Genomic DNA, 14,271 nt, shown 5'->3' with positions numbered 1-14,271 from the left:
ATTTAATTATTATGCAATTATTAAACCCTTACCATTTAATAAACACTTTATTACCTTTTGTGAAAATATTCATAAAAGTTAAACACATTAAATTTAGACTACAACATTTTCCTTATCTTATCAAACTATTATGTGAATTATTAAACCATAAAATATAACATTTATAATAGTATATTATTTATTTATTATGTGAATTATTAAACCATAAAATATAACATTTATAATATTATATTACTTTTATTTATTTAATTATTATGTGAATTATTATGTGAATTATTAAATCATAAAATATAACATTTATAATATTACATTACTCTTATCTATCCAACTATTATGTGAATCATCAAACTCTAACCATTTAACAAACACTTTATTACCTTTCTTTCTCAATATTTTTTCAACCAAATACTCATCCTTATATTTAGTTTTCAATAATTCTGGTTCATAAAATCTTCCTCTAACTTCTTCATTGTTTAAATCTTTAATTTTATATGTTGCTGGATTAGATGGTATAACCTCATTAATAACAAATACTTCTGTTGACCAATTAGGTGTATAACCTTTCTCAAACAAACCTTTAAATTTACTTATACGAACATAATCGCCAATCTTATACTTTAACTTAACAGACTTATATTCTTTCTTATACACTTTTTTCAATATCACATGCTCATTTTTCTTATTCACTTCTACAGGTTTCACACCAATTGTTCTATGTACTTTGTTATTATATTCATCAACCAAACCTTGCAATATTTTTAACCACTTATAATTACCTTGAACAATAAATTTCTTCCACATATTTTGTTTAAGTGTTCTATTGAATCTTTCAACAACAGAAGCTTTTTTTACCACTATAGGTTGAATAATGATTAATCCTATTTTCCTCCATCAACTTCTTAAATTCTTTATTGTAAAACTCTTTACCTTGATCAGTTTGTAAGTTACTAGGTTTTCTTACTTTTAACACTGATTCAAATGCTTCTGTAACATTCTTACCACTCTTATCTTTAACAGGAACAGCAAATGCATATTTTGAAAACACATCTATAATCGTTAGCAAATACTTATACCCTTTATTTAATTTTGAAACACCTTTTAACACACCACTATCCATTTCTACAAGATCAGCTTGCCAAAGATCATCAATACCTTTAACAATAACACTTAACCTAGGATAATTCTTTCTAGATGGTTTATGAATTTCTTCTATAATGTCTTCTCTAATACCTTCACCTTCATATAGTCAATCGGGGTTTTTAATGAATTGGGATTTATTAGTACCACATACAACACATATACCTTTCTTAACATATCCCCCATTCTTTGTTTGTTCTATTCTAATGTTATCTATTTTTGTATCTGTTGATTTCTTACACTTAACACAATACATCATACTATTTATTATATGGAAAATTATTAACCTCAATCTATAATTCAAACACTATATCAACTAACAACATCATTCTAAAGATCGGCCTAATTCAAACTATAATTCAACTAACATCATTCTAAAGATCGGCCTAATTCAAACTATAATTCAACTAACAACATCATTCTAAAGATCGGCCTAATTCAAACTATAATTCAACTAACAACATCATTCTAAAGATCGGCCTAATTCAAACTATAATTCAAGCATATGTTCGTTTGATGCTGTTGCCGATATTTGATGATTAATACTATAATTAACGGGTGTCGGTATTTGATGATTAATACTATAATTAACGGGTGTCGGTATTTGATGATTAATACTATAATTAATGCTGTTGTTGATTAATACTATAATTAATGCTGTTGTTGATTAATACTATAATTAATGCTGTTGTTGATTAATACTATAATTAATGCTGTTGTTGGTATTTGTTGATTAATACTATAATTGATCACGAACTTCAATCTATAATTCAATCTATAATCAATCTATAATCAATCTATATAATAACTTCTACAATTCAAACACTGTTCATCTATATAATTTAATCAATATAACATTCTATAACTTAGTCTATAATTCAAACAATAATTCAATCTATATAACAATTTATAATTCATCTGTATAATTCAATCTAGAATGTTGTTATATAGATTGAATTAAAATGTTGTTATATAGATTGAATTAGAATGTTGTTATATAGATTGAATATAGCAAATGGTTTTATGAAAGCTCTCTTTCTATATACATAATAACTTGCAATGGTTGCCCTTCTTCCATAGCTTGAAACGTAATTATATCACCCTTTTTAATGTTTACAGGTAAATTTTCAATCAAAGTATCACCTAAATATATCTCTAGAAAGTATTTATCCAAACTTAATTCCATGTGCATTATTTTCCCATTATAGAGAAATTTGTAACCATTAGAGAGATTAAATATTCTAAAGATTGGTTCCTTAACATTTTTAACTATCAATCGACATATTAGGGGTATAGTTTCTTTCTGCATAATCAATTTAGTAGTATCCATCCTAATCTTTTGAAAATCATCTTTCTTTATATATGTGTCTTGTAATGTTTTTAATACATCTTCAAATTTGTTTCTATCACCTTCCAATTGACTATTAACATTACTATTTATTAAATCTAGCTGTTGTAAAGTTACTACATCATGTTGGTCAATTGCATCACCTACATTAACAAGTCTTTTGTTTTTGAAATCAACCCATGTTATATTATTTGATGTAAAAACTTCACTTACATGATTGAGGTTTGTAGTCCTCCTTTTAGTATTACCAAAGATGTCCATATTTATTATATAACAATTCAAATTATTTAACAGCAAGGAGAACAGTTATACGAGCTCCACCAAAATCAATCAAATCACCATTCTCATCTTTAATTGAAACTTTGAAATTATTAAATTTATTGTGATGTATTGGGAAAAATATCTTTTCATTAGGTTCATATATAATTGGTTCTCTAAACTCTGAATTTGTTCTAAATGTTGCAATTAAGTCTGTTTCGTTGTGTGTGTGTCATTATGTTTTAAAATCATACCTTCTGCTAAATCACAGTGAATATTTATAGTATCAAACGGATGAAACCTTGGCACCTTATCTCCAACATGTTCTGTGTTTCTAACCAAGTTTTTATCACTAAAACCTAATACAGTGTTAATTACAGTGTAATATAATCTTGTCTAAGGTTATATTACACGGTTCGCTAAATATTTTAACTCTATTTTTCTCTCTGTCCTCAGTAAATTTAATATTTTTAAAAGTATCACCAGTGTATGGAAGATTTGATTTAATATATTCTTCTAATTCTTGTAAACTATATTGACCAGGGTGATTTATGACTTGTTTTGCAATATTAGAATAGCCAGGAAAGTTACAAAACGTTAATTTATTATTTTTTCTGTAATGTTTGGAGTTAAGTATGTTGTATAAAATCCTGCAACAGCTACTTCTAAATCGTTTTCAAATGGGTAATGCAATGACATGTTTAATACAGATGAATAACCATTTAAATTAAATACCTTCATTTATTATATAATAAATAACTAATATGGATAATTGGGATATTAAAGTAAGGTTAACAGAAGAAACAGCGAAGAGAAAGAGGAATGGTGAGTTGTTACCTGATGATATAAGATGTTTAATAGTTGGGTCTAGTGGTTGTGGTAAAACGACGTTAATGATTGATAATTTTTTGTTGGCACCTAAATGGTTAAAACATGCAAATATTTGTATATATTCTAAAAGTTTAAATCAACCTAAATACCAACACTTAATACAACTTTTTCGAGATATAGAACGTAATATTAAAGACACAATAGCAATAATAAAAGGAAACAATGAAGAGATTATTCCATTAGATGAATGTGAGGACTATTCTGTGGTAGTATTTGATGATTTCATATTAGAAGAACAAAACCACGTTAGAGAATATTTTACTCGAGGTCGTCATAAGGGTTTGAACTGTTTCTATCTTGGGCAAACATATTCTAAAGTACCAAAACAATTAATTAGGGACAACTTAAACTTTCTTTGTATATTTAGACAGGACAATGTAAATTTAAAACATATATATGATGAATTTGTTGCATCTGATATGTCGTTTGAAAAATTACAATTGTTATGTAGCAAGTGTTGGAGTGAAGAACATGGTTTCTTAACAATAGATATGACTAGGAAGGTGAATAATGGTAAATATAGAAATAAAATTAAAGAATTTCTAAAAGTGTAAACTAAACGTATATGTTATGTTATGTTTTTATTTTTTCTTTATATAATAAATGGATGTTAATAAAGCTAAGAAGTATATTAAGTTAAAAGAAGAACTTATTAAAAGATTTAAGTAAATTAAACAAAGTAATCGAAGTAAGTATGAGAAATTTAAAGAACAAGATCAGCCTGTTATTGATGCAATTAAAGATTTAGGGCAAGATATATCAAAAGTAGCAAAAGAAAATAAAAATCTAATTCAAGAGTTAGTTCCAGTTGTACATAAAAGTGCGAGAGTGGATTCAAGCTTATTAGAAACACCGCCTATGTATGATAGTCCTATAAGTGAAAGTGATACGTCTATAACAGAAGAAATAAAACACATGAAAAAACAAATTAAATATAAAGTAGAAGGAATTGAATCTTTAGCAACAACTCATTTTGGTAAGATTGCCTCAAGATATTATGCAACTAGAGATGATAAAAGTTTTGGAATACAACCATATGATGAAGATGGGAAAATTATACATATGATAGGAAATGCAGAAGTTAAAATTCATGGTGACGATTTAGTTATTAATAATCGACATTATATAGGAACGGAAGGTTTATGGGAATTATTGACAAAACATAATCCAACAAATTATAACGATGATGATCTAGAAAAATATAAACAAATAGTAATTGATTCTAGTGTTGCATTTCATAATAATGATCCAAGTACAAGAAAACAAAAATCTAGTAAAAGTAAAAAATATAAAGAGATTATCAAACCTATTTGGGATGAATATATAAAACCAACAACACCTTCAAAATAGACACCAAAATCTGGAGAAGGAATAAAGGTATATAACGAATTATCAAAAGAATACGTATGGATGGATGATGTGAGAAAACTGATTGATCGCTTGATTGTTATTGATGGGGAAGAAAAATCTGGAAATGATAACTTTTATAATGAGAAAGTAGGTATTATGGATATGATTAATTCTAAACTCATACAATTTATACCTAATGATCCAAAAGGTATAGGTTATTTGATAAAGATATTGAATACGCTACCACCAAAATTTTGGAATAGTGAAAAGTATGTAAAAGGATTAGTAAATGATTTGATTAATAAACTTCCATTTGAGTTGCATATTCCTGGTATGTCGTACTGTGGTCCGGGAACTAAGTTACAAGAAAGATTAGAAAGAGGTGATAAAGGTATTAATCCATTAGATGAGGCTTGTAAAGAACATGATATATACTATAGGGATAATAAAGATACAGAATCAAGACATATTGCAGATAAGGAATTAGAAAATAAAGCTTGGGAAAGAGTTTTTGATAAAGATGCTAATTTAATAACTGAAAAACTGCCTGCTCTTGGAACTGCTTTAGTGATGAATACAAAAGTAAGATTTGGTTTAGGTTTATAAGTAATGAAAGTAAGATTTGATTTAGGTTTATAAGTATTTTTTAGATTTAGGTTTATATGTACTTTTTATGGGAATTTTTCATAAAAAGCTTTTAATTATATAATAAATATGCAGTTAAAAGGTTTTACATTTACGATTCCTAATCACGAACTTAAACAATTAAATATAGATCACATTTTAACTAACAAACAACTCAAACAAAAGGAAGCAAAACTAAGTAAAGGGCAATGTATGTCTCTATCTCTTTCTATACCACAACTTAAGAAAATAAACAAAGAAATGAAGGTAAATGATAATAAAGTTCATTATGGTGGTTTTATATTTACTATTCCAACGATTTTAGCTTTAATAGGTGCTTTAGGTTCTGTTGCTGGAGGTGCGGCTGCTATTGCTAAGACTGTAGATGATGCAAAAAAGAATAAAATGGAATTAGAGGAACAAAAGCGACATAACTTAGCAATGGAAGAAAAACAAGGTGGTAAGATTTCAAAAAACGTAAACTCCAAAACAGTAAAGAAAAAGAAGAAATTAAACCTTTAAGTAATTTAGACCTAATACAACTTGTTAAAAAACTTAAGATAAGAAACTTTAGAGGTGTATTTATGAGTGATGAATTGCCTAAACAACCAAGGAAGAATGAGTGCGGTATTGTTAATTTTGATACATCTAAAAATATAGGAACGCATTGGATTTGCTATTGGAAAAAAGGAAATAGAAAGTATGTGTTTGATTCATTTGGAGGTAATCCACCAAAAACACTCGTAAAATATCTTGGTCATAATATAGAGTACAATAGCAGCCGTATACAACATTTTAACGAGGTAATTTGTGGACATTTATGCATTACAGTGTTAAAAATATTTACAGATGGTTATAGTTTTTCAGAAATTATTAGTCAGGTGAATAGGAATAAGGATATTTGGAGAAGTTATATTTAAGTTTTTATGGGTTTATTTTATGGACTTAATTCATAAAACGATTACAAATATTTTTTATAATAAATATGGATAAGATAGAATCATATGAATTACAATCCTTTAAACCTAATCAAAAAACAATCGAGAATTTAAATAAGCCAAACAGGTCTATTGAATTTGATATTGACGTGGGTGATGGCTTTATACATCCTTATTATGCTGATATTTATGTAACTTTTGAAATTAGAGGTAGAGATGCTGATGGAGAATATACTACTGGTCAAAATATTAGACTTATTAATAATTTCTTCCCATATTTGTTTTCTCAAATTCAAGTTAGTAAGCATGGACAGATATTAGATATTATAGATTATCCTGGTTTAACTTCAACAGCTGTAAACGCATGTACGATTTCAAAACCAGAGGCAAATCACTATGATGAATGTGGATGGGAAGGAATTACGTGGGCAAGAACAGATGAAGAAATAGTGTTTTTGCTAAGACCTTTGCCAGGATTTTGTTCAGATTTTAAAGATATTATGTGGAAAGGAGGTTTGAAATATACATTTAAAAGAAGTGGTTCTGATGATAACGCATTTGCTATTTGGAAAACAAAAAAGCAGGATGGAACATATGAAGACAATCAACCGCATCCAGGTAAAATTAAGATTACAAATATGGAGTTAAGAATGCCTATTGTTAATTATGAACCTAACTATGCCACCTTGTTAAGATCTAATATGTTAAAAGAAGGTAAGATTCCTATTTCATTCAACACGTATCAATGTTTGCAGAAGACTGTTAGTGGGAAGTATTTAGAATTCGATTTAACCACACAATTTAACTCAAGTGAATTTGATATGCCTAATTTTGTGATTACCTTTTTCCAAACTGATAGAAATGATAATCAAGAAAGAGATTCAAGCTATTTTGATCATTGTAAAGTTCAGAATATCCATTTTCTTAATTCTAGAAATGAATCTTTCCTATTAGAATCTTTAAACTTAGATTTTGCTAAACATAAGTATTTGAAAGTTTATGAAATGTATACGGTATATAAGCGAGCTACAATTGGAAATACTGAGATGTTTTATTATCCTAAAGAGTTTTTAGAAAATAGACCAATGTTCGTAATTAACACAAGCAAGCATAAATCAGTAACTGTAAGTGATAGAACTAATTTGAAACTGACTGTTAATTTTGAAAGCGATGTACCAGATAAAACAATTTGCTATATTGTTATGATTGGTAAGAAAAATTTAGAGTATGATGTTGAGAAAGAAAAAATAATTGAGAAGATATAAATCAATTATATATTTATTAGATTTGTTTAGTTTGTAAGTGTTTTTATGACAATATCATAAAAACTTATTTAATAAAATGACTATTCCAGATAACATTCCACGTGAGAATTTGTGTTAATTGAAGATACTATATTAAATCTTGAGAAGTTATTAATGAAAAACAAAAGGAAGTTCAAGAGAATAAAATGTATTTATACTACTCTTATTACGTTATCAATTCTATTATCAGCTTCTACAGGGTTCATCAATGTATTTATTCCTGTTACAGTGTATTCAATTATTACAACTGCATTTGCTTCGGCTTCTGCTGTTATGACTGGTCTATCAACACGGTTTAATATAGCTTCAAAGAAAGAATATTATAAAAATATGGTGAATCGAATTGGGTTGTTTAAAGATGAGCTTAATGTAATTAAGCTCATGAATGGTGAATTAACAGATGAAAATGTAAGAGATATTGTTAACAGAATCAATGACATACTTAACGAAATTCGAGACTATTAGAAACTGATTTTTAAAAAGTTTAATATAATAAATACGATGGCGAGTCATATTGAACTTTTAAATAAACTTGGAAGTCTTGAACAAAAACAGGTTATTGGATTAAGAGAATTAGAATTAAATACAGAATATAAGATTGTGAAAATGGAAAAGATTAAAACTAAGTTTGGGAAGAGCATATTAGTTGAGTGTGAGGAGTTCAAGGTTTTTCTTCCACCTAGATTTACAAAACACTTAACAGATAAAATGATTGATGAGATCGTTAAAGATGGGATAAAAATCAAATACACTGGTTTAAAAGATAATTATCCAACTGTTGAGTTCTGTATGTGAATACAAAGAATAATAAAAATGATCAAAAATATGTCGTCAGAAGTAAAAAATGGAGTGAATAGAATGGATCCTCAAAAGAAATTTATACTTACTAATAATTTCAATGTACTTGTGAAAAATGTGCAAACCGAAGTTCAAGTAGTTTTTGATATTAACGGCTGTCTATTCAGCTTGAATTATGATCAGTGGACAGAGTTTAAGAAGTCATTGTTTTCTATTGAGAACGAGGTTAGCAGAAGATTCCATTATCAATATCCGAACTTGTAACTATCAATATACTAATTTGTAACTATTATGTAATTATGTAGAATTTAGTTAACTTTTATGGTAAAATCATAAAAGTGTTTTTCTAATTTTATTTTACTAGATTTAGTGATTTTTTATAACTAAGTTTAGTGATTTTTTGTTTTTGTAACCAAATTTAGTGATTTTTTGAAGTCAAAACCGGTTATAACCAGATTTTGTAACTAGATTTAGTAATTTTTTGTTTTTGTAACTTGATTTAGTGATTTTTTGTAACCAGATTTAGTGATTTTTTGTAACTAAATTTAGTGATGGAATGCATTAGAAGTTATTATGAGTAAGATAGAAGTTATTTGAGATGTGATAGAAGTTATTTGGGATAGGGAGTGCGCTAGAAATTATTAGGGGGTAGATTAGAAGTTATTAGAGATGATAGGGTGACATATAGTTAAAATGGGCTAATAATAAATTTGTCTGCAGAATCCCCATTCCCTATCTACTTCTGCAACCAAACACATGAGTGCCCCCCCTCACCTCAAAGTTACAGAGAATTCGGAGCCCTTGATCGGTGGGAGTGCTTTCTTTTACTAGTCATCTTCTTCATGTATAAATAAGAATAATTCTTTAATTCTTGGTTCTTGTTAGTGTATGTGTCTATTTATTTTCCCCTCAAATAATGTACTAAAATACTTTGGTTTTATTTTTTTAATTTTTTTTACATAATTTGTTCCTGTTTAGTGTAAAAATATGATTACTATTTGTTCCGGTTAATATTTGTTTAATTGGAAAAAAACAATATCCTAATTGACTATGCAGTGTTAATAATAATTGGATTCATTGGTCCTTGAATAACTTATGTTTGAGTAATATGTGGTCTAATGTTATAAATTCTCTGTCACACCAACAATAGAGTTTCTTTTGTCCTTTCTTTTTTTCTTGTTTTTAACTTGATGAAGTTGAATTGGAGTTAATGCTATGTTGAATCTGTAAAAAAGGCTTGTCAAATTCGACACGATTTTCGTCAAAATTTTATTTCTCATAATTTGTTTCTTTAATATCAATTATACTCCAGTATAATTTTGCAGCCTGATGTCGATTAATGTTGCTTCGAGTTAATAATCTTTTCTTTTTAACATTCTTGTTAGATATTTCTAGTTATGGTATGGATTTTTTACTGGATAAAATTTTCCCTTTTAACGCGCTGTCTTCCCTGTAAGGTTTGTGATAACATTATTCTTTATACTCACATAAGCCCTAGTAAATAGAAATTGTATGGTGGTAAATTGTATCTTTAATAGTAGTATAGATTGCGAGCAGAGATAGTAGTCACAATAGCAAATAAAATATAACGTTTCATAGTCACCGCTACAAATCACAAAACAGTAGCACTTTCGAGAGACACTACCTTCATCATCAGCTGGCTTGAAGTTTGGAATAAGATTTAAAAAAAGGTAAAAGCACATGGGAAGATGAAAGGATACAGATGGTTATTCGAAGTAAGCAAACCACTTGACATCCACGAACATTATGATGAATGAACTATGTAAACAAATGAAGATAGTCACTGTTCACAGTTATTGCTCCTCTTCTTTCCGACTCACAGAAGTACGTATTAAAAAGATCACTTCATATTGGATTAATTTCCCCTTTGTCTAATTGAGTTCAGGACTAAATTTAGGAGTGTAAAAAGACTTCTTAATTCAATTTGGAGTGACCTTTTTAATATGTTCTTCCGTCTGTTGGAAAAAAAGGAACAATAACAGTCACCAGTCAACAGTGATCATCTTTATAGTATCTAACGTACGTTCATTCGACATAGTGTTCGTGAACGTGAAATGGCTTTCTTACTTCGTATAATTATTTTTATCCTTTCATCTTCTCATACGTTTTTGCCTTTTTAACCCTTTTTTTCAAACTTCAAGTCAGCTAATGATGAGAGCTGCTTCCTTTGAAGGTACGATTCATTCCCGTTCTACCTAAAAGCCCTCCAGCACTTTGTAAAAAATATTTTCAATGATCTTATCTTTAGGCAGAACGGAAATTCCCGTTCTGCCTAAACTTTGAAGATAGGGTATTTTATGTGGGAAGGAATATTTTAAAAAGGGAAATGCAGCATTGAAATGCTTGACTCCTAGCGTGTTTTTATGCAGATCGGAACTCATGTGTATATATATAATGGTTGTAATAATGAGGGCGGAGACAAAATCTAAGTAATCAAAATCCAAGGAAAATTCTGACGAGACAGCAAAATCAAAGGGAAAGAATCATAGGAGTATGTATTGGATGTACCAGTGCACAAACTATATGATTATTTTTCCTTCAATTGGCATAGATGCTAAAATGTTATCTTTAATTTTTCAATTTACTGAAATAATTTTCTTTAAAAAAATACTGAAAACCCAACAAAATGTAAACATGTTATAATAAAAGGGCAGATTGGTTTTACTTACTATCACACACACCCATAGGCAAAGCTCTGGGTACTCCTATATATTATACATGTAATACATTTGGAATACGTTCAGCATGTTACTGTAAGATCATTCATTTTAATTACGAAAAGTAACTCTGATGTTATTTGATTTTTTTAAAAATAATCCTTATGAGGTAGTATATAGCAGTCTTTTATTTTGAGTCTTGTGTAAATATTTATTTTAATTTTGAAATTCTAATCAAATTCTTAAAAAAAAACATCAATCAAAATGTGAAACATACACTTACTATAAGTCTTCTGTGTTTTATTGAGTTCTCAGTATTTTTTTAAAAAATGTTATTTCAATAAAGTGCAGAATTACAGATAACATTTTAGACGCATGACAGTTGAAAAAACCAAATTATCATATTTTTATTGGGCTGCACCTATGATTATGTTCCTTGAATTTTGTCCGTTTCGTTAGAATTTTCCTAGGGTTTTGTCCTCTTGGATTTTGTCTTGCATTCGTAATAATCTGTTTAGTACTTCCAATAGATTCTGTAAGAAGAATTGTATCTTCAAATTTCATATCAAGTTATATTTTTATGTTATTCTACTTGTTCTTCTCGGGATGCAGTTCTGTTATAAGCGGTGTTATTCACATCTACACAGAGATGAATGTGATTTTTTTTTAAATACCTGCAAGGAAATGGAAAATTGATTGATTCAGTTACAAAACAGCCGTTTGCCATTGTAACTAAAACGAAAACGAACATAAAGACTTTGGTCTAATATCAAGTCATTTCACACACACACACACACACACACACACACACACACACACACACACACACACACACACACACACACACACACACACACACACACACACACACACACACACAAATTAGTTTTCCAACTCCAACATGCTACATTTCGCAGCGCGTAAAATGTTCCACAGTCCATGTCCTCAAGACATGTTTGACCATATATTAAACAAACAATGCAAGAGGAAATGAAATGAAATCTGAGTTTTACGTCCCACAGTTATGCCGGTTAAGCTAAAGGAGACGGTGATGATGAGAGATGAGTGAAATGGTGGAATGAAGAAAGTGGGAGGAAACGGGAGAACCCCGAGAAAACCCACGAGCACGGTGTTTGTCCACCACAAAGTTCACTTGGCGGGGGCTGGGATCGAACCCGGGACCCCAAGCACCAGAGGTGAACGCTCTACCACTGAGCCACCGCGCCCCCTTAACAATGCAAGAGGATGTATAAGATTGCCCTTAAGAAAGAGCCTTAGTCTTCTACATCACAACACCTTTTGGCATCACCAAATAAGCTGAAGAAACCAAATCTTTAATATAGGCGAGTTGAACAGAAAAATCAAATCATTGAGAAGAGAGCTGGAATCACGTGTAATAGACTTGGTGGCTTACGTAGATGCCGTTGCATTCTGTTTACATTTAGAACAGTGATGGTGAGATGTTATTTTAAATTGTATTGGCTATATTAACAATATGTAGTATTTAGTATTGCTGGTATTTACATTGACAATATAACTATGACATATTGCATATATTATAGAATTATGTATATAAGACAAATCACCTGATCAGATGATTTGTCTTATATAATGAGTTGTGATGTAGAAGACAAAGGGTCTTTTTTCAAAAAGGCTTCCCTATCCATCCTCTTGCATGCTGGAGATAAACTACTGGAAACCCGAATAAAATTTGTTGTGAAATGACTTGATAATAGACCGAAGTAAGTTTGTTTTTGTTCGTTTCAATTAAAGTATCAAACGGTTTTGCTGCAACTGAGTCAATCAATTTTCCATTTCCCTGTAGGTATTTTAAAACAAAATCACGCTCATCTTTACTAAAGTAGATGTGAATAACACTGCTGATAACAGAACTCGTCATTTTTCTGAGAAGACCAATTAGAACAATATCTAAAATTTATGATGATACTTCAAGAAACAGTTATTCTTCTTACAGAGTCTGTTAGAATTAATAATTAAAAAAAAACCCTAGAAAAAAGTCCCCTCTACACAGAATTCCCCATGTCGAAAGATTAGGAAGAACGGGAATTTACGTTCTGCCTAAAGATAAGATCATTTAAAATATTTTCTACAAAGTGCTGGAAGGCCTTTAGGCAAAACGGGAAGACACCGAAAGTACTACTGTTTCGTAATTTATAACAGTAAGTATGAAGCATTATCTTTTACTTGCTATTGTGTTTCTCTGACAGTTTCTAGTAAATCACTCATCTGCTGTAATGTTCTTCATTAATCTTCCCTCGGACATTTCGAGTCAGACCCTCGGTCGGTCTTCATTTTTATGAATATTGTTAAGACGTTATCGATACTTAGGGCGCCTATCTTTTTCAATGGTTATTGATTGCTCTTATTATTTTTATATATAACATTTTTATATTTTAGGTGAGGTGGAAAAGGGTGGGAGGATGGAGGATTTTTATATGGTGGAAGAGGATGAGGAAAATGGCACAGTTCCGTTAATGTTTTACTATTATATTATAATAACTTTATGGTTTACACTTTAAAATATTATTACATAATTTTAATTATGAAAACATTGTAACCAGAATATACCATCAAGAAACTCAATAAAAATAATTGTCAGTGGCATCAGTCAAATAACTTCATAATTTTTGACAACTGAGAGAAGCTAAGAACATGAAGATTCCTTACTTGCATTAATCTATATGCAATAATTATCAAGAAACTACATATTTGAGAAAATAAGCTCGTCCTGTCTTCCTTACACATAGTATTAGTTCAATGATCTTGTAAATTCTTAATAAGCTTAACAGAGGACAAGTAACGGATATGTTTCTTTACCATTGTCTGGCATTATAACAATATCATGTTAGATATAACGCTCTTATCGTTCTAGAATTCCTTCTTAATGATATTTTCAGTGGAAGAAGACACGTCAACTGTGTAAC

General features: G+C 29.4%; 1 protein-coding gene across 5 annotated transcripts in view; it reads right to left on the bottom strand.

Annotated features, from left to right (window-relative positions):
- LOC145669201 (leucine-rich repeat-containing protein 71-like) overlaps positions 1-14,271 on the bottom strand; it is a 99,491-nt gene that overhangs the window by 45,740 nt on the left and 39,480 nt on the right. The window lies entirely within an intron of this gene.

The sequence above is a fragment of the Thermobia domestica genome, chromosome 13 (genome assembly GCF_964235325.1).
Source record: "Thermobia domestica chromosome 13, izTheDome1.hap1.1, whole genome shotgun sequence".
NCBI classification, from domain to species: Eukaryota; Metazoa; Arthropoda; class Insecta; order Zygentoma; family Lepismatidae; genus Thermobia; species Thermobia domestica.
The sequence above is the reverse complement of the archived record's forward strand: the minus strand, read 5'-3'. Positions and strand labels throughout refer to the sequence as shown.